The sequence below is a fragment of the Palaemon carinicauda genome, chromosome 5 (assembly GCF_036898095.1).
Source record: "Palaemon carinicauda isolate YSFRI2023 chromosome 5, ASM3689809v2, whole genome shotgun sequence".
In the NCBI taxonomy this organism is placed as follows: Eukaryota; Metazoa; Arthropoda; class Malacostraca; order Decapoda; family Palaemonidae; genus Palaemon; species Palaemon carinicauda.
In genome coordinates, this window is record NC_090729.1 from 127,596,850 (window position 1) to 127,618,878 (window position 22,029).

At 36.0% G+C, this 22,029-nt stretch overlaps 2 long non-coding RNA genes across 5 annotated transcripts in view; one reads left to right on the forward strand and one right to left on the reverse strand.

Annotated features, from left to right (window-relative positions):
- Nucleotides 1–22,029, reverse strand: part of LOC137640566 (uncharacterized) — a 49,146-nt gene that overhangs the window by 8,949 nt on the left and 18,168 nt on the right. The window contains exon 2 of one of the 4 annotated variants that reach the window (XR_011044400.1): nucleotides 10,855–10,961. This is a non-coding gene — a long non-coding RNA (uncharacterized lncRNA). Of the gene's footprint in view, nucleotides 1–10,643; nucleotides 10,962–22,029 lie in introns of all 4 variants that reach the window. The other 3 variants (XR_011044401.1, XR_011044402.1, XR_011044403.1) reach the window with 3 other exon arrangements.
- The window catches only part of LOC137640567 (uncharacterized), a 226,513-nt gene that overhangs the window by 6,851 nt on the left and 197,633 nt on the right, over nucleotides 1–22,029 (forward strand). The window lies entirely within an intron of this gene.

Genomic DNA, 22,029 nt, shown 5'->3' on the forward strand with positions numbered 1-22,029 from the left:
GAATTAACACCCTTAAGTTTTGGGTAATACCGACAAGTTCTTTAGTGTTATTGCAATGTAAAAGCAATGCCAATTGGTGATAATGGTGTGTCTAAATAAATTTCACTTTAATTGTAAATCGTATTAACACATGTAAAATGAACTAAAATTTCTAGCTAGTATATAGAAATGAAAGATCATTTTCTTCGCTAAGGTGGAAAGTAAACAACTTGTTGATTTTGAAGAGATAATATTAAATGATCATTTGAAAAATCACCAGGTTAGTTTCGCTTAACCATTTAGTATGATTCAATGAACTATGAACTATTCGCTTACCAATTCGCTTGTTAACTAAATGGTTATCTATAGTTTATGCAATGGAATAATATTCGCCAATAAAATATTATTATTATTATTATTATTATTATTATTTTTATTATTATTATTTTCTAAGCTAAACTCCTAGTTGGAAAAGCTGGATGCTATAAGCCCGAGGGCTCCAACAGGGAAAATAGCCCAGTGAGGAAAGGAAATGAGGAAACTACAAGAGAAGTAATTAACAATTAAAATAAAATACTTTAAGAACAGTAACAACATTAAAATCAATATTTCATATATATATATATATACTTGACTAAATCGTCTGATTCTTATCATACGCCAAAGTCTTGGAAACAGCTTCTATTGTGGATGCAACTTCCTTTGTAGACTGAAGGAAATGTGTGATTTCGGAGCTAAGGATATACTGTACTTACGGAAGGATACTAAGAAGATATGTTTTAGATGAGTTGAGAGAATGCGTATCTCAAAGTTTTAAATGACGCTCAGATCAGATGGAGGGGAATCTATCAGTAGTCATCTACTTCAAAATTATTTTAGATTCAGACATTTGTCTGTACTCCTTTGTGTTGGGGAATAAATAGGGTTCTCCCTGAGAAAATGTGGTATTGTACACTGTTAGAAAAAAACGTAATTTAATCGGGAATTCTCGGTAAAAATATACTGTTCTCAACCGTATATCAGTAAAATACGGGCGACCGTAATTTCACCTTCCTTTGTTATTATCTTTTACAGGTTGGTGACCGTAATATCACTCCTTTACATCAATATATCCGTTTGTAAAGCGGTAAAACAAACTGGAATAAATGTTGCCAGACATTTACAGTTTTTAATGCAAATTTTTAACAGTGTAGTACTTAATGCTTATATCAAATGGGTTTCTCCGTGACTTTTTTCCGAACTTGACTGGCGATATCAAAGTCCTTTTTATGACAATCTACGTTGGTGGTATATGACGCATTCTGAGCCTATAGCAACAAGTATGAACAAAAGAGACTACCCCTGTGATGTTTCGTTTTCGGCGATCACTTGATTCACGCGAGATAAAGGTTGCATTGACATAAAATTTTCAAAAGACATTGTAATGAACTCCACTGTTAGATATTCATACAGCTATGTAGCTGATTATACCAGGCGGTTTAGCTTTGCATCTGTGGCAGCGTTGGTGTTAGGTGCCAACAGAGAGGCGAGGTGAATGCAAGTAAGGTTTATTCAACAGATAACGAGCTTATATAAAAGCAGTTGAGAGTAAAATGACACAAAATTCAAACAATATGAAACATGCGATGGCAAGCTTAAACAGGTTTTTACATCATCAGTGCGGGGGAGAGCGAGAAATAGAAAAAGGCAATAGCATTAGTGTATGAGCGTGTATGAAACACGTGCGGTGCACATCAAAACTCAAATGAGCTGCGAACGCTACAATTTATAAATTGCTAACAAATAGTTTTTTTCTTAATAGTCAGACGCATTAGGAAGTTATGAATGATACACTGTTAAAAACTGTAATTTTAATCGGAAATACTTTGTAAAAATACACTGTTCTCAGCCGTATTTCAGTAAAATACAGGCGTCTGTAATTTTACCCTACTTTGTTAATATCTTCTACGGGTTGGTGACCGTAATATCACTCCTTTACGTAAATATATCCGATTTGAAAACGGTAAAAATCCTGGAATAAATGTTGCCAGGCATTTACTGTGTTCTTAATACAAATCTTTAACTATATATGGAAGACAGAATTAGCTAACATGGAAAATAATGAAACAAAATTAGAAGTTTTTCTCTCTAACCAATAGAGAAATTGGACCTAATTTAGCGAATACTATAATAACATAATTTCTTATCTTAGTCTCTGAAACCAACGGGGAACTTGAATCTAACTGTACGAATACTGTGGCAAGAGCTTTCCGACGAAGTTACCTGTAGACTTAAACCTGTCAATGCATCATAACAACTTGGGCAAGTGGATCGGTGTTGCACGATAACAGGTGCAGAAGATCTAATCCAATTAGAGTTTCAACCTAACCGACACTAGATCATTCAACGCATTTTCTTTGAACTTGGGTATCTATGAATTTGGGTGTCTATGAACTTGGGTGTCTGTGAACTTGGGTATTTATGAATGTGGTTATCTGTGAACTTGGGTATCTATGAACTTCGATATCTGTGAGCTTGGGTATCTATGAATTTGGGTATCTATGACATAGGGTATCTATGAATTTGGGTATCTATGACATAGGGTATCTATGAATTTGGGTATCTGTGAACTTGGGTATCTATGACATATAGGGCATCTATGAATCTGGGTGTCTATGAACTTTGGTATCTATGATCTTGGGTATCTATAAACTTGGGTATCTATGAACTCAGGTATCTATGAATTTGGGTATCTATGAACTTCGATATCTATGAGCTGGGGTATCTATGAATTTGGGTATCTGTGAACTTGGGTATCTACGACCTATAGGGTATTTATGAATCTGGGTGTCTATGAACTTTGGTATCTATGACCTTGGGTATCTATCAACTTGTGCGTTTATGAACTCAGGTATCTATGAATTTGGGTATCTATGAACTTGGGTATATATACACGCAGGTATCTATGTATTTGAGTATCTGTGAACTTGGGTATCTATGAATTTGGAGTATCTATGAACTTTGGGTATCTATGGATTTGGGTGTCTATGAACTTGTGTATCTATGAATTTGGGTACCTATGAACTTCGATATCTATGAGCTTGGGTATCTATGAATTTGGGTATCTGTGAATTTGAGTATCTATGACAGGGTATCTTGACCTATAGGGTATCTATGACCTATAGGGTATCTATGAATCTGGGTGTCTATGAACTTTGGTATCTATGAATTTGGGTATCTACGAACTTTGGGTATCTATGGATTTGGGTGTCTATGAACTTTGGTATTTATGAATTTGGGTATCTATGAACTTCGATATCTGTGAGCTTGGGTATATATGAATTTGGGTATCTGTGAATTTGAGTATCTATGACTTATGGTATCTATAACCTATAGGGTATCTATGACCTATAGGGTATCTATGAATCTGGGTGTCTATGAACTTTAGTATCTATGAATTTGGGTATCTATGAACTTTGGGTATCTATGGATTTGGGTGTCTATATGAACTTTGGTATCTATGAATTTGGGTATGTATGAACTTCGATATCTGTGAGCTTGGGTATCTATGAATTTGGGTATCTGTGAACTTGGGTATCTATGAATTTGTGTACCTATAACATAGGGTATCTATGACCTATAGGGTATCTATGAATCTGGGTGTCTTTGAAATTTGGTATCTATGAATTTGGGTGTCTATGGACTTTGGGTATCTATGGATTTGGGTGTCTATGAACTTTGGTATCTATGAATTTGGGTATGTATGAACTTCGATATCTGTGAGCTTGGGTATCTAAGAATTTGGGTATCTGTGAACTTGGGTATCTATGAATTTGTGTACCTATGACATAGGGTATCTATGACCTATAAGGTATTTATGAATCTGGGTGTCTTTGAAATTTGGTATCTATGAATTTGGGTGTCTATGGACTTTGTTATATATACAGTACATGCGGGTATCTATGAATTTGGGGTATCTATGAACTTTGGGTATCTATGAATTTTGGTGTCTATGAGCTTGGGTATCTATGAATTTGGGTATCTGTGAACATGGGTATCTATGAATTTGAGTATCTATGACATAGGGTATCTATGACCTATAGGGTGTCTATGAATCTGGGTGCCTATGAACATTGGTATCTATGAATTTGGGTATCTATGAACTTTGGTATATATACACGCGGGTATCTATGAATTTGAGGTATCTATGAACTTTGGGTATCTATGAATTTGAGGTATCTATGAACTTTGGGTATCTATTAATTTTGGTGTCTATGACCTTGGGCATCTATGAATTTGGGTATCTATGAACTTTGCTACTGAGATGTAAGGTCAATTTTCCTTAATGTCTTATTCATGTTTAGACTTATCATAATCAAATCCTTTTATATCGTGTGTTACGTATTACATATCTACAATGACCAAATTGTGATTAAAAGAATTGCACCTCTGCGTACCGCTTGCATTGAAGAATTATCTGAACGTAGTTTTCTTTCAGGATGGCGTAAATTGTTCCTTATTGCAAAAAGACTTGTTAATTCTTGCGTATTATTTTAGAATATTAAATTATCGAGAAATTTATACATGAATTGCAACAACCTCCATCAAAATATGGGATGATTTATTAGAAGATCAATGACATAATTGTAAGCAATTGCATCTATAGGCCTATGTAGTTCCGCCTATGACCAATAATCTTAAGAATATCCTACGCTGAAGGTTGGAAAGGATACTAGTCGAAAAGATCATTACTAGTTAATTTTTCAACGCCATTAGATAACTGGGTAATTAGCATATATATTAGTTAGCTCTTCTGACAGTCCATCTGGGGGCGGTTCTAGGCAAAATTTGCGTCCTAGCAATCAATATCTTTGGCATTTTCCAATCGAACGTGTGCATGTTTTTGTTTCATGACAAAATGTACTCTAAGAAATGAATAATGACAAAGGTATGTACTTGCGAACGAATATACTGCACTTAATTTTTGCCTACTAGTATTAATTATTTTGTTTAAGGTCATTTCATATGTTTATCTATTGTTTATCTCTTCCGTTTAATTATCTTTCTTTTATGAAGACAATTTCTTAAATGTAAAAGCTTAACGCTACGATTTCAGTGATTATGAAGGACACCATACACTTTCAAATATTTTGTCAAATATAGATATCATTACGCCTGAAACAAATTGGATAAAAATCCCTAACATCGCAAGAGGGTCTACCCCCTCTCTTTTATTCTTCTCCTGAACTTCTCTTTCTCCCCTTTTCCTTATTCTTTCCCATCCCGAGTACCTGCCTTCGGGCTATAAACTGGATTGTATCCAGGGGTACTCTTCCTTTCCCCATATTCCCCACTTCCCTATCCTTATCCTTATTATTACTTTGTCAAACTGAAGCAAAAAGGGAAAAGAGCGTCCGTATGATTAATTTGTCTTGATAAAATGGCAAGAGTCGTAGATTGATGGAAAGAAGTAGTGTTTGTTCTTAGGTGTAATCAAATATGAACGTTAGAATTTTCAGGATAATTTAACAAAAATTTTTCCTTTACATCCCAGCTGTTACTAAGTGTCCGTCTCTTGTAGAGTGCTCCTGACATTGGTCCACTTGAAGGACATGCTAGTATCAATAGATTTCAATGATCTATAATGGAAGATTCTATCACTAGAAAATAAAACTCGTGGCATATAGTGATCAAAGTAATGGGGAAGAAACATGTAACAGGATTGTTGAAAAAAAATCAACGAGAAGAAGGCCATAGCAACACAAGACTCGGTAACTAAGAGAATAAACTCGATGCGGATAGTTTTTAGAAAAGTTTGCACGACGGTGATGATTCAAATTGAATATGTTATTATTATTTTTATTACTTACCAAGTTACAACCCCAGTTAGAGTAAGGACGTCAGTTCCATATCCGAATCAAAATCCCTATTTTATGAAGGAATTTGGCTTTGCTCTCCAAATGCTTGATTGGACAAACTTAGGCGAAAACGAACGGGGAAAGATTGTAATATTCTTTACATTATTAAACACTTGTCGTAAAGAAACGGCAAAAATCCTGGAATAAATCCTGCCTGGCATTTATCGTTTTGAAAACAGATATATTGAGGTAAAGGACTGATACTACGGTCGCCAACAAGTAGAAAATGATAACAAACGAAGGTAAAAATTACGGTCTCTTGTATTTTACTGAAATGCGGCTGAAAAAAGTATATTTATACGGGTAATTTCCGATTAAAATTGCGTTTTTTTTTTTTTTTTTTTTTTTTTTTTTTTTTGTGTAGCTCAAGTTCAAAAGGTTCCAACAAGAATAGTAGCCTAGTGCTAAAAAAGAAATCTAGAAAGAACGAGTAAACTATACGGAATAATAAATAAAATTAATATAACATATAGTTAGATCAGCAACAACGTTGAAATAGATCGTCCATATATAAACTAAGAAACGAGACTTATGTTATCCTGTTCAGCAGAAAAGAATTTGTAACAGGTTTGAACGACCGAAGACTCTCTCTCTCTCTCTCTCTCTCTCTCTCTCTCTCTCTCTCTCTCTCTCACAGCATATTGGTGTCGCTTCTATGAGAGAATTCTTCTCTCTCTCTTTCTCTCTCTCTCTCTCTCGCTCGCTCTCACAGCATATTGGTGTCGCTTCTATGAGAGAATTCTTCTCTCTCTCTCTCTCTCTCTCTCTCTCTCTCTCTCTCTCTCTCTCACTGCATATTGGTGTCGCTTCTATGAGAGAATTCTTCTCTCTCTCTCTCTCTCTCTCTCTCTCTCTCACTGCATATTGGTGTCGCTTCTATGAGAGAATTCTTCTCTCTCTCTCTCTCTCTCTCTCTCTCTCTCTCTCTCTCTCTCTCTCTCTCACAGCATGTTGGTATCGCTTCTATGAGAGAATTCCCCCTCTCGCTCTCTCTCTCTCTCTCTCTCTCTCTCTCTCTCTCTCTCTCTCTCTCTCACAGCATGTTGGTGTCGCTTCTATGAGAGAATTCCCCCCTCTCTCTCTCTCTCTCACACAGCATGTTGGTGTCGCTTCTATGAGAGAATTCCCCCCCTCTCTCTCTCTCTCACACAGCATGTTGGTGTCGCTTCTATGAGAGAATTTCCCCCCCCCCCTCTCTCTCTCTCTCTCTCTCTCTCTCTCTCTCTCTCTCTCTCTCTTGAGGCAGGGTAAAGGAGCTCGACTATATATATTATAGGCCCTCTCATCCCCAAAGGGTTCGAAATGCTCTTGAGGAATGGTGAACTATGATTAAATTTTCAGTCATAATGTTGAAATCTTACAGAGGCTGCTGTGGTAGTTCCGCGAGTGATAAAGATGTAGATAATACAAAACAACATTACTGAAACTTTTTTATCACTACCATTACTTTTGATTTTACTACTGCTACTACTAAGTGTAATCGTTTTCGTTAATATGCCCGTATTTGAATAAAAACAATCACTACTACTACTACTACCACTACTACTACTACTAATAATTGTCTTTATTTTTTGTCGTTGTTGATATACTCGTAACTGGAAAAAAAAATAATCCCTACTACTACTACTACTACTACTACTACTACTACTATGTGTAGGGTATTTATTCGTTCTTGTTAATAAACACGAAATTGAAAGAAAAATAATGATTTTAATCAATTGTTAAGGATTTTAAAGATGATTAAACATTTTGAATTATTAGCCAGACATCGGCGGGGAATAAAATTAAAAGAATGAATATATAAGTAAATACATGATTTAGTAGATGGAAACTTTTTCGTAAACATTGACTACTAGAACAGGTTGAGTAATTTTGTTAATTCATAATTATTTATAAGATTACTAATAGATTGATTATATGAATTAAAAGATAGAACAAACCGATAAACGTAAGATAAAAAACCCGGGGTCAATGAACCGTTATGATCGAAAGTACCCAATAATTGTACTTAAAGGTGTCTGGTTTCAGTTCCTGTTTCATCTGAATAAATGATCACCAGAACGTCAGCCGGGCAAGCCCAACACCCACTGTGGTGCCTATCATTAGCTATCACTTTGATCATGTGTGTTTAATGCGTTCGTTTGTTTATTATGATTGAAGATGGAGCGTACAGTAAACAAATGGAAGGTTTCCATTTCAGGTGGCGTCATAAAGGAAAACATTATTTCATTTATTTCGAAGTTCTAAAAAAAATCAAGTAGAATAACATTGGTAATAACAAAATCGTCATGGCCTCCCCAGTAAACAGCTTAAACTCCCAATTCCTAGCGGGGATCGATCTGCCGCCATGCGAATGTTAGGCGAAAACGTTACCACTACTAGCCAGGAGGCTTGGTAATGATATTCTGTACTATTTGCGTTAACTGTATTAAACTGGATGTGGTATGTCGTACGGCAGTTTTTAGCCCTACAGCATTCAACGTCATCGCCAGAGTAATAATACTCAATGTGTTTATTTAATCTCAAGTAAAGTGTTAACAAACTGAAAAATATGACAATGAAGTAGGCCTAGAGTTGCTTTCTTTCATTCTTTCAAGAAATATGCTACAGAGCCACTGTCCATAACCGAGAACTTTGATTTTTCCTGTTGGAGCCCTTGGGCTTATAGCATCCTGCTTTACCAAATAGGGCTGTAGCTTAGCAAATAATAATAATAATAATAATAATAATAATAATAATAATAATAATAATAATGTGACGAAGAGAAGAAAAATATGTCGATATATCAAAAATTGTCTTCTTTAGATAGAAATAACATCCGGTTATATAAAAATTTCTCGTTTTAAAGATGCCGAAATGTAGCTGTTAATTATATTGAGCATCAATAGAACTTTGAAATGAAATAAATTGGATTTTCTCTCCCGTAAGAATTAAGTACTGAGCTGCACACCTGTCAGGTTAGCCATCGACCTTATGGCTTTTGGCATTTAGGTTGTAATTCCACTGAACTGAAAAGCGTCTGTGGAAGGTTCATTATCATATTAATTTTAGAAAAATGTTCGGTATCATTAACATTAGTATCTAGGACACCAGGTTATAATATTAAATTATTCAGCTAATCAGGTCTATCCATTTAGCAGCTTTTCGACCAAACGATTTTGTATCCTGTATTTTCAAGGCCCATGTTATTTTCGATATATTTCTCTTTACTTCTGATAGATTATAGATCTGTATTTCTCCAGGAATAAACATTAATGGATTGCATTGCACGCCTTCCTTCGTTCATTGGAATGCTATTTGTAGGTAGCAATGCAAACTACGTTTACAACGTTTCCAGAAGGCTAAATTCACTGGCTTAATTACCGCTTGCATTTACAGTACGGACCCTACAACGTTTACGTTTCTAGAAGGCTAACTTGAGTCCCTACACCATCACTTGCACTTACTGCACAGTCTTTACAATGTATAGAACACTTCTAAAAGGGTAACATCACTGTTTGTATTGCTACCAATCATGTATTAGGTATATAACTCTTAAAATCAATTAAGATATTCAAGTTTATGGGGTGTTACCACTACTGTATGTCAGAAAAGAATTCTCTGTAATTTCTTACCTTTTTTGTTATCATTATCACCGTCCAGCTGTCATAACAGAATCATTTTTCAGATATACCTCTCATTGTTTTTATTTCCATCAGTGAACTTTTACTCATCTCCTGTACTATCAAATGCAAAAGTTCGCCGAGACTTTCTTACGCTAGTGACCCTAATCGCCCTATTCTAGATCTACCAGATTTTTGCACTATCTACACTGGAAAAGTAATGGCCAGCAAGTGTCGGCTGACTATTGAATTTGATTGTACATCCTATTCATACGCACGCTAACCTCTGTAAACCCTTCCTTTGTTGTTTGTTTGTGTCTTTGCAGCTCTTCTATGAAAAGGAGACTCCAAAACCAAATCATTGCTCTCTAGTCTTGCTTAGTGCCATATCCTTTGTACTATGGTCTTCCATTGTCTTGGGTTAAAGTTCTCTTTCTTGAGGGTACACTCGGACACACTATTCTCTCTTATTTCTTTTTCTCTTGTTTTCAAAGGTTTTATAGTTTGTATATGAAATATTTATTTAAATGTTGTTACTGTTCTTAAAATATTTTATCTATTTCCTTTCCTCAGAGAACTATTTTCCCTGTCGGAGCCTTTGGGCTTATAGCATCTTGCTTTTCCAACTTGTCTTATGAGGCGTGCATCAAATGACTTGCTTAGCATACCATTGTGAAACGGTGGTGATAATCTTACGTTGCTTTAGGCAGCTCTTGATATTGCAAAAGCACTTAAAGGTTCTTTTAAAATGCATTATTTTTACATCTGGGAAAGCATTCCAAAATCCGTTCTTCCTGATTAAGTCTAAATAAGAAAATACTATTTTTTTAATGTAGGTTCAAGCTCGTTCTTTCAGCTTGCAATTATTTCTATACGGTCCTATGGTTGTGGTCTGCTCACCTTACAGAAATTACATTGAACAATATAGTACTTTCAATTGTTTATAGATATTTGTAGTCTCTTCTTTATAGGTTTCATTGTAAACACCATGTTTACCAAACCCTTTTTTATTTCCTGAATCATAGTGAAAATGCTACATCTGAAAAATGCCAATCTATCTTCCCTTGAGAAAATAAATCTGCTATCGTGTTTTTCTTGAAGTGATCAAATTCATGAAAACATTACTAAACCTATATGACATAGACCGCTACTGCAATATACTTACTTACTTACTTTATCCTGTGGCACCCATGGGGATACATAGAACCTCTATGAATTCACGCCATACGTCTCCTTCCTGTGCCATCTCTCTGAGCTCTACTCAATTCTCAGATCCAACCTCTCTCCGTATTTTCATCAGCCACGTTTCTCTTGGTCTATACTATGAATAGCATTAGATTTGGCATTGATAAAATATTCGTTTGGGTAAAAATCACCTTTGGATTCATATTCCATTACTAATCCTCGTCAGTTCATAGTTTAACAATCACGGGGGCCCTTGACGTGAGAAAACTACTGCGGCTTCCCAGGGAGTTGGTGAAATCTGAAAGAATTAAAGGTATTAATTTTAGCAATGAAGGTTTTACACTATGTGTTTATTCAGTTTTTCTATTTCCTTAATACAAAGGATAACAAGGAGTTTATGGATGCCTGTGTATACTCAAAAAATTATATTAAAAAAAACGGTAAAAATCATGGAATAAATATTGCCGGGCATTTACCGTTTTAAAAATGGATATATTCACGTAAAGGAGCGATATCACGATCACCAACCCGTAAGAGATAATAACAAAGTCGGGTAAAAATTACGGTCGCCTGTATTTTACTGAAATACGGCTGAGAATATATATATTTACAAAGAATTTCCAATTAAAAATTACGGTTTCTTAACAGTATATAGCTTTACCCAGTCAAAAAATTGAAGGAATAATGTGCCTCCAAGATAAACCTTTGTAAGCTCTATCTTTAATTTTCTTAAGTTCTGGGAGATAATAAGCTAGTGGTATAGGTTACAATAGTAAGAGACGACAGTGAAATAATGCAGATGAGTTCCCTTACATTCTAAATGACTAATTAAATAATGCAGATGAGTTCCCTTACATTCTAAATGACTGATTAAATAATGCAGATGAGTTCTCTTACATTCTAAATGACTGATTAAATAATGCAGATGAGTTCTCTTACATTCTAAATGACTGATTAAATAATGCAGATGAGTTCTCTTACATTCTAAATGACTGATTAAATAATGCAGATGAGTTCTCTTACATTCTAAATGACTGATTTAATAATGCAGATGAGTTCCCTTACATTCTAAATGACTGATTAAATAATGCAGATGAGTTCTCTTACATTCTAAATGACTGATTAAATAATGCAGATGAGTTCTCTTACATTCTAAATGACTGATTAAATAATGCAGATGAGTTCCCTTACATTCTAAATAATGCAGATGAGTTCTCTTACATTCTAAATAACTGATGGAATAGTGGTGAACTCTCATTGATTCCAAAATGATGGATAAATTGTGGCTAATTCCCAAACATTTCAGATAATAGAAAAATGGTGGTAAATTCCCATTCATTATAAATGATAAGGAAATTGTGGCCAATTCCCAATCATTCCAAATAATAAAGAAATGGAGGATTTCCATTCATTCCAAATGATGAGAAATGGTGGCAAATTCCCATTCATTCCAAATGATGGTCAATTTTCATTCATTCCAAATGACAGAGATACGGCCAATTTTCATTCATTGCAAATGATAGAGAAATGGTGGCAAATTCCTATTCATTCCAAATGATAGAGAAATGGTGGCAAATTCCCATTCATTGCAAATGATAGAGAAATGGTGGCAAATTCCCATTCATTGCAAATGATAGAGAAATGGTGGCAAATTCCCATTTATTCCAAATGATAGAGAAATGGTGGCAAATTCCTCTTCATTCCAAATGATAGAGAAATGGTGGCAAATTCCCATTCATTGCAAATGATAGAGAAATGGTGGCAAATTCCCATTTATTCCAAATGATAGAGAAATGATGGCCAATTCCGATTCATTTGCTTTATGTAACGAGGTTTTTTTGGGGGGTGGGTGGGGTGAGTGGGATGGGGGTGGGGGGGGGACGTTATGTTACAATGAGGTACAAAAGTACCGTCAGAAATGTTACTTTTCTTTCGACTTCTATCTTCATAGATGACGGTTTCAAGACGTCAATTTAGTAAAGACATTGTTCGTCAATCAAAGAAAATTGCGTGAGGTTTAATTCTTATAATTAGGTTTTAATGAACCAGGTGATGTTTAGTTTATTGGACACTTGGAAACACGTGAAAAGCTTTAATGTAAGAAGTAAGTTCTTTCGGTTATAAGATTATTAAAAGGAAAATACACCAAGTTGTGATGGGGAATTTTTGAGAAGGTATCCATGGGAAAGATAGATCAGTGTATGCAGGGGGTGATGCTCGGGACAAGCAGGTAGGGGAGAGGTATACAGGTATATGCCAGAATTACTCCCTCACCCATAACACCTCTCTCTCTCTCTCTCTCTCTCTCTCTCTCTCTCTCTCTCTCTCAGAAAAATTGCCCGGGCCTTATTTCCGGATGGGGGCAAGACAGGTCCGGGAAATCTGTGTGAATAGAGAGAGAGAGAGAGAGAGAGAGAGAGAGAGAGAGAGAGAGAGAGGGGGGGGGGGTGGCTATAGGTTAGGGAGTAATTCCTCGAGGGGAGGTGGGTGGCTATAGGTTAGGGAGTAATTCCTCTCTCTCTCTCTCTCTCTCTCTCTCTCTCTCTCTCTCTCTCTCTCTCTCTCTCTCTCTCTCTCGTAAAGTTCAGCATGGCCTCCTAGGATAGCTTTTGGCGAAATTTATGACTCGTATGCTTCAATCTAGCACGGAAAATTGAATAATTTTGTATTTACAGTTTTTGCAAAACCTGTTTTAAATCACATTAAATAAGAGACGTAATTAACATAAAACTTGTAATGAGGTGTGATCTGTTGAAGGAGTGAAAACAAAGTTGGATTGTATCGGCAAGTTGGCAACGCCTAAGTTAATCTAGTGAGGGATCGAGAAACTTGGTGCCCCGTTTTGCGTAGGCCTAAGGTCTATATAGACCTTGCGTAGGCCTAAGTCCAAGGACCTTGGCGTAGCCAGAGAGCGTCTATGTTGAGGCTGAGATCTCTTGTCTGATGGGTGTCATCAGTCTACTGAGGTAGGCATGTTTCACATCTCTCTCTCTCTCTCTCTCTCTCTCTCTCTCTCTCTCTCTCTCATATGCTGGGCGTGCTGGCGTCTAATATGTTAAATTAATAATCTCATTATCTTATTATCTAGCCCGAGTGCGGGAGCTTAGTAAATTTATCAATTTATTTTAATGTTTAGTTATCATTTTTTACTGCTTTTGCAATAAGCATTTTTTTTATTTATCTTTCCTATCGCCTTCAGGAAATTTCCTCAGCAGCTGAGGCTTTCAGTTCCGTTATCCAATGAATTAATTTGCAAGATGCGGAAATAAGTACTGTACTGTACTGTACTGCACTGTACTGTACTGTACTGTATTGCACTGCACTGTACTGTACTGTACTGTACTGTATTGCACTGCACTGTACTGTACTGTATTGCACTGTACTGCATTGTACTGTACTGTACTGTATTGTACTGTACTGTACTGTACTGTATTGCACTGCACTGTACTGTACTGTATTGCACTGTACTGTACTGTATTGTACTGCACTGTACTGTACTGTACTGTACTGTATTGCACTGCACTGTACTGTACTGTATTGTATTGTATTGTACTGTACTGTACTGTATTGCACTGCACTGTACTGTACTGTATTGCACTGTACTGTACTGTATTGTACTGCACTGTACTGTACTGTACTGTATTGCACTGCACTGTACTGTACTGTATTGCACTGTACTGTACTGTATTGTACTGCACTGTACTGTACTGTACTGTACTGTATTGCACTGCACTGTACTGTACTGTATTGCACTGTACTGCATTGTACTGTACTGTACTGTATTGCACTGTACTGCATTGTACTGTACTGTACTGTATTGCACTGTACTGTACTGTATTGTACTGCACTGTACTGTACTATACTGTACTGTACTGTATTGCACTGTACTGCATTGTACTGTACTGTACTGTACTGTACTGCACTGTACTGTATTGTACTGCACTGTACTGTGCTGTACTGTACTGTACTGCACTGTACTGTACTGTACTGCACTGTACTGTACTGCACTGTACTGTACTGCACTGTACTGTACTGTATTGCACTGCACTGTACTGTACTGTATTGCACTGTACTGCATTGTACTGTACTGTACTGTATTGCACTGCACTGTACTGTACTGTATTGTACTGTACTGTACTGTACTGTATTGCACTGCACTGTACTGTACTGTATTGCACTGTACTGTACTGCATTATACTGTACTGTACTGTACTGTATTGCACTGCACTGTACTGTACTGTATTGCACTGTACTGTACTGTATTGTACTGCACTGTACTGTACTGTACTGTATTGCACTGCACTGTACTGTACTGTATTGTACTGCACTGTACTGTACTGTACTGTACTGTATTGCTCTGCACTGTACTGTATTGCACTGTACTGTATTGCACTGTATTGTACTGCACTGTACTGTACTGTATTGTATTGTACTGCGCTGTACTGTACTGTATTGCACTGTACTGCACTGTACTGTACTGTACTCTATTGTACTGTACTGCACTGTACTGTATTGTACTGTACTGTACTAGAGCTTATCGTGGATTTGCTTCATTACGTTTCTGTGACCTCCGTTTTTTCAATACTTCGAGTTAATGAACATTGTACATTGCCTTTGAAGAGGTGACATTATATTTTTAACATTATCATTATCCTCATCATTATTACTATTACCTTCGCCAACTTCGTTGCGAAGGTTATGTTTTGATAGGCTTATATTTATTCATTTATATTTGCATGTTTGTTACCCGCTGCTTCTGTGTTTGTTTGTTTGTGATTCGATAACTCAAACACTGTTTGACCGAATCTCATGAAATTTGGTGGGATGATTGCCCATGATCCAAGGACAAATTGATTAGATTTCGGAGTGATTGGGTAAAAGATCAAGGGCAAGGTCACGAAAAGGTAAAAAAAAAAGTCTGTTTGTTATACCGTGGTCAATTTTTATCCGATTTGCATGAAACTAGTGCCAAAATATGCATAATTCAATTACCTACGTTGTTAGAAATTTGTGCAAAAAATTATAAAAATCCGGGAATAAATGTAGCCAGGGATTTACCGTTTAGAAAACGGATGTATTGACGTAAAAGAGTGATATTACGGTCACCAACCCGTTAAAGTTTATAACAAAGTAGGGTAAAATTACGGTAGCCTGTAATTCAATGAAATTGGGTTGAGAATAGTGTATTTCGACTTAGAATTTTCGGTATGAATTACGTTTTGTAATATTGCATCTTGTTATGCAACATGATATTGGCGAAGGTATGCGCTCTACCGAGTACCGGTTCTGGTTATCATAGTTTTTATTCCTCCTGATAATACTGTATATAATTTTAATTTGTATTAGTAAATTCAATATATCTTCTGGCAGTGAATAATGATAGTTTGTTCCTCATATTATCAAGTGAATCATTGTGGTACAGATCCAGAATCCATAAGTTTTTTTTTTTTTTTTTTTTTTTTTTTTTTTTTTTTTTGCATCTCAAAGGGTGCCATTTGTCGTGCTTTCCCTGGGCACTAGTAACCCTAATTACGCCTCTGGTTTTTCTATAGTTTTACAACGACTCCCGAGTTACGTCAGAGGTGACATATTTTTGCCTCGAATCTAGTTGCTACCCTTATTGTTATTTTGTCATTATTCAATACTTTCATCCTCTCAATCCTTTGGGTTCAAACTTCTCCCCTCTCCCCCCTTGAAGGACACTCCTTGCATCCCTAAAAATGGTAAAATTACCCTCCTTCTCGAACGCTATTGTCTCAATAGCGGTTAGTATGCCATACAGTTCGGCAGTAAATATGGAAGCTGTTAGAGGAAGTGCACCTCTACAATTAAAACCATTACTAAGTCCTTCAAATCAAACACCAGCCTCAGATTTGGAGCCATCAGTATACATAAAAGTCAATCTCCTATGTTCTGCAACATGTTCCATAAAAAGAGACCTGGATTCTGAATCAGTTATATTCTTTTTAGCTCCAATATAGTATTTAAAAAAAAAAGATATGTCTGGTAATTTTCATGGAGGCAATAATAATAATGATAATAATAATAATAATAATAATAATAATAATAATAATAATAATAGTTGTATTGACGATAGTGGTATTACATAAAAGGAAAAGAAAGGTTTACGATATTCCTGCCTTCTTATCAAACAATAATTTGCCTGATTAACGGATAGATTGATTGAACGATATGTACCCCAATGAGAGAGAGAGAGAGAGAGAGAGAGAGAGAGAGAGAGAGAGAGAGAGAGAGAGAACCTCATCCTCTTTTGCCCTTATTCCATTCCGCTGGTCTTCTGTTCCTCCAAGGACAGCAGAACGCGAAATGGAACGGAAAGTACCCAACCGAGGAGGTAATTCAGTGTCTCTTCCCCTCTTTACACCAAGCAATGAGTTTATTTTTCCCGGTATTAGGTTACTGGTATCCGGTTACCTTAAGCAGAGAAACACCTTATCGAATTACCAGTAATCTCCACCTCCCTCTCGGTTACCTTTTTATTAAAATAGAATACTGTCTTTAAAATACTTTGTTTTTCCTTGTTTCCTTTCCTCCCTGGGCTATTTTCCCTGTCGGAGCCCCTGGGCTTACAGCGTTCTGCTTTTCCAACTAGGTTTGTAGCTTAGCAATTATTATTATTATTATTATTATTATTATTATTATTATTATTATTATTATTATTATAATAATAATAATAATAATAATAATAATAATAATAATAATAATAATAAGAATGATTTGATAATCCTTGTTAATTTGAATTAATAATATAGAATCATATAATTGTTTGCCAAAATAATACCTTTTAACGTCGTATTAAATTAGATTAAAATTGATAGTTTATATTTTATTTATCAAAATTTGCATAATGAAATTTACTACCTGTTTAGATAGACTTTCCCCGCCAGACATTTTTTGAGATTTGATAAATATCTTGTAATTAAAGTTACTCATTGAGCTTCTCAAATTTTAGCTCGATGTATTTACAAATGTTTGTTCCAATATTCGTCTCTTCTACATATGAATATATCGTATTCTTATGCATAGATCTTTATTTATACATAATTCTTTTGATTTAATTGTCATCCCAATCAACTGATACCTGTGAAATCCTCCACATTTTGTCTATTGTGATAGTATACTATAAGAGAAGAAGCAATATGTATGTATGTATATATATATATATATATATATATATATATATATATATATATATATATACAGTATATATATATATATATATATATATATATATATATATAAAGAGAGAGAGAGAGAGAGAGAGAGAGAGAGAGAGAGAGAGAGAGAGAGAGAGAGAGAGAGAGAGAGAGATGAATGATTAAACATAAGTGGAAAAACGCGTCAGTACTAAGACCGTTTGCATAAATAGTCAGTCGTTACAATGCCGGAATACGCAAGAAGTTAGGAGAATTCTGAAGCTGTAACAATGACTTGGCGATCTCTAGGTGTTGCTGCTCCTTTGAGGTCGTTATTTTATCGCAGTATTTATCGAATATATATGCCGCACGGGCTCTTGCGTAAGGAGAAATACCTGTTGATTGGTTCCAAAATGGTAGGTTTGAGTCACCTCTTTGAGAGAGAGAGAGAGAGAGAGAGAGAGAGAGAGAGAGAGAGAGAGAGAGAGAGAGAGGCGAGTGCTCTTACAGTTATATCCTATTCTGGGACACACAAAGACAGGTTAACAACATTCAAATAAACATATTAACGTTTGCTATGATAAAAAAAACTGACATTTGATGAATAAGAAGTTTATTTCTGTATTCATTGCCCTTATACCCCGTGAGGCCAATGATCCTGCCTTTCTAAAGTTCTGTTCAAATTCCCCGCGCTCACGTCTCCACAAGACAATTTTGGTGGCCTTGAAACGTCACAACACTGTTTCCTTACCATTGGCTATCTGAATCCGCGTCAACCAATCACATGATTAGCTTTTTGTTTTGGTCTCGATTGAATGTGGTTGCTTTAGGCGGCTGATTTGTTGCTGGACTCATTAGTGATATATTTTACGTATTATTTCGGATTTAGACGCCAAAATTTATGGAGATAATAGCTTCTTGTGATTCAGGAATGTTTTGTTGGTTTCGTAGTGGAGGAAAAATGTCTGGCAAAGCAGTGAACAACTGGATTTCCATTCTGAAGTGTTTGTTTATAAAGACGATCTTTTGGCCAAAACGTTTGTGTTACCTGTGTTCTTGTTCTGTTTGTGTTACCTATGTAAAATGTGTAATGTGTGCGTTTCTGGTGATTCAGTAATGGTTTATACAATTGCATGCCAAAGTATAATGCAGGAAAACTACTACAAGAGCAAATACAATTGCGTGCCAAAGCATAATGCAGGAAAACTACAAGAGCAAATACAATTACATGCCAAGTATAATGCAGGAAAACTATTACAAAAGCAAATACGCAAATACAATTGCATGCCAAAGTATAATGCAGGAAAACTATTACAAAAGCAAATACAATTGCATGTCAAAGCATAATGCAGGAAAACTACTACAAAAGTAAATACAATTATATGCCAAAGCATAATGCAGGAAAACTACTACAAAAGTAAATACAATTATATGCCAAAGCATAATGCAGGAAAACTACTACAAAAGTAAATACAATTATATGCCAAAGCATAATGCAGGAAAACTACTACAAAAGTAAATACAATTATATGCCAAAGCATAATGCAGGAAAACTACTACAAAAGTAAATACAATTATATGCCAAAGCATAATGCAGGAAAACTACTACAAAAGCAAAACCACCAAACTGTTTTCCATGTTCCTCACAACCCTCGTAAACTCGTTTTGACTGCTGGATGTAAACACATTCTCGTGAGTACAGGTCTACATCTTAAACGTTACTTACTTTCTACCTTTTTTATTTAGTTATAGAAAGATATTTTTATTCTGTACTATTATATTGAATAGTAATGTTTTTATTCTGTACTATTTTAAGGAATATTTTTAATCCCGCACTAGTTACAGGATAGGCTAGGTAGTTTCACATGAAAATATTGGTAACATTTCATGCATAAGCAACGCACATCCCTTATGACATAAGATGATCTTCTTTTAACAATGTAATACATAAACATATAGTGTAATAACATGAAAAAGTAGGCATCAAATGAAAGCGTGTTACGTACCTCATGATTTATATACCCATAACCCTACTCAAAATTAGTTATGAAGCCAATTCATGGTCATTCAAAGTAGATTTTGAAAAAAAAACGTATGACTTTTGCTAACTTTATCTCAGTTTTGTCATTTTCTTTTATCAATTTGCAGTTAAGATAGTTTGTTATAATATATCAGAATATTGAAAGCGTTAGCTTTCTTGCTAGCTCGAGTCAGAATGACATCTCTGAAATGGCTAGTGACATATATACATCTTGGTTCCTATGGTAAAACATTGTAGAAATTGGCTGATTCTTTTATATTCTAGGAAGATAATTCCGTAGATTAGATTTGGAAGTCAGATTTAATGTCAACGATTTAATTAACTGTAATAGGCTCATATCAGTTCACAACTGAGGGGATCTTCTTTCAAGGGGTTAACTACAGCACTGTAAGTTTTCAGTGGCCACTTTCCTCTTGGTAAGGGTAGAAGAGACTCTAGCTTTGGTAAGCAGCTCTTCTAGGAGAAGCACCCTTGTTCTCTAGTCTTGGGTAGTGCTATAGCCTCTCTACAATGGCCTTCCAGTTTCTTGGGCTAGAATTCTCTCGCTTGAGGGTACACTCAGGCACAGTATTATGTATTACTTCTCTTCCTCTTAATTTGTTAGTATTTAGTTTATATATTATATATTAACGTTACTGCTCTTAAGATATTTTAGTTTTTCTTGTTTCCTTTCCTCACTGGGGTATTTTCCCTGTTGGATCCTCGGGGCTTATATCATACTACTCTTCCAACTAGGGTTGTAGCTTGATAATAATAATGATAATGATAATAATAATAATGAGGTCTCTCTCTCTCTCTCTCTCTCTCTCTCTCTCTCTCTCTCTCTCTCTCCGGACTGTGACTCTTCTTCCAGTCGTGTCTCTGATTATTTATCACATATTTCCGCATCGCAATGAATAAGAATTCGTTGCAAAGAGGAAATATTTAGTGAAAATGCAGCGTAGAGTGGCAAATGTCAGGGGCATTAAGGCAATCTGATCTAAAGGAAACGTAACGTGATTATGTAGTGATACGAATACAATTACTACTGTAATGAAGGAAATGGTTTTGCTCTTGGATATAACTAAAAACAACTCTCACCAGGTAATAATGACATGACACGACCCCCCCCCCCTCTCTCTCTCTCTCTCTCTCTCTCTCTGCGGAATGTTCAGTAATTAGTGTCCAGATTAAATGATACCCATGGTATTACCTAAGTATATTCTTAAATATATCGAGAGAATATACAGTACTTACTGTCCCACAAGACATTTAAGCTCAATAATTTTACTCCTGACAGTTCATTTTTTTTTTTCATAATGAGGAATCTCTTTTCAATATCATTCCAACGTTATCTGTCAGTCTCTCATAAGGCTAAGATCTCGATGAGGTAATCCCTCACTTCCCCCTGCTCCAATGAGACTATAATTTCTCCCTCTCAACCACGCTAGGTAAGCACCACATACTGAGAAAACGAGTTCACAGCGTTGTGTAATTTCCTGGTAGCGCAACCAATTGTCTCTCAACGAAGCTGTTATCTCACTAGAGGTCTCGAAAGTGATAGAGTCTGATACCACAGTACAAGGTCTAATACAAGATACAGAGAGCGGACCTAAGTCTAATCAAAGATACAGAGTGGACCTTTGGTCTAATACAAGATACAGGAGCAGACCTTAGTCCAATCAAAGATACAGAGAGCAGACCTTGGTCGAATACAAGATACAGAGAGCGGACCTTGGTCGAATACAAGGTACAGAGAGCTGACCTTGGTCTAATACAAGATACAGAGAGCAGACCTTAGTCTAATCAAAGATACAGGGAGCAAACCTTGGTCGAATACAAATACAGAGAGCGGACCTTGGTCTAATCAAAGATACAGAAAGCAGACCTTGGTCCACTTCAAGATACTGAGAGCAGACCTAGTCCAGTCCAAGATACAGAGAGCAGACCTGGGTTTAATTCAAGATACAGAGAGCGGACCTTGGTCTAATCCAAGATACAGAAAGCGGACCTTGGTCCAATCCAAGATAAAGAAAGCAGACCTTGATCTAATCCAAGATACAGAGAGAAGACCTTGGTTTAATTCAGGATACAGAGAGCGGACGTAGGTCTATTCCAAGATACAGAGGGCGGACCTCGGTCTAATCCAAGATACAGAGAGCGGACCTAGGTCTAATCCAAGATACAGA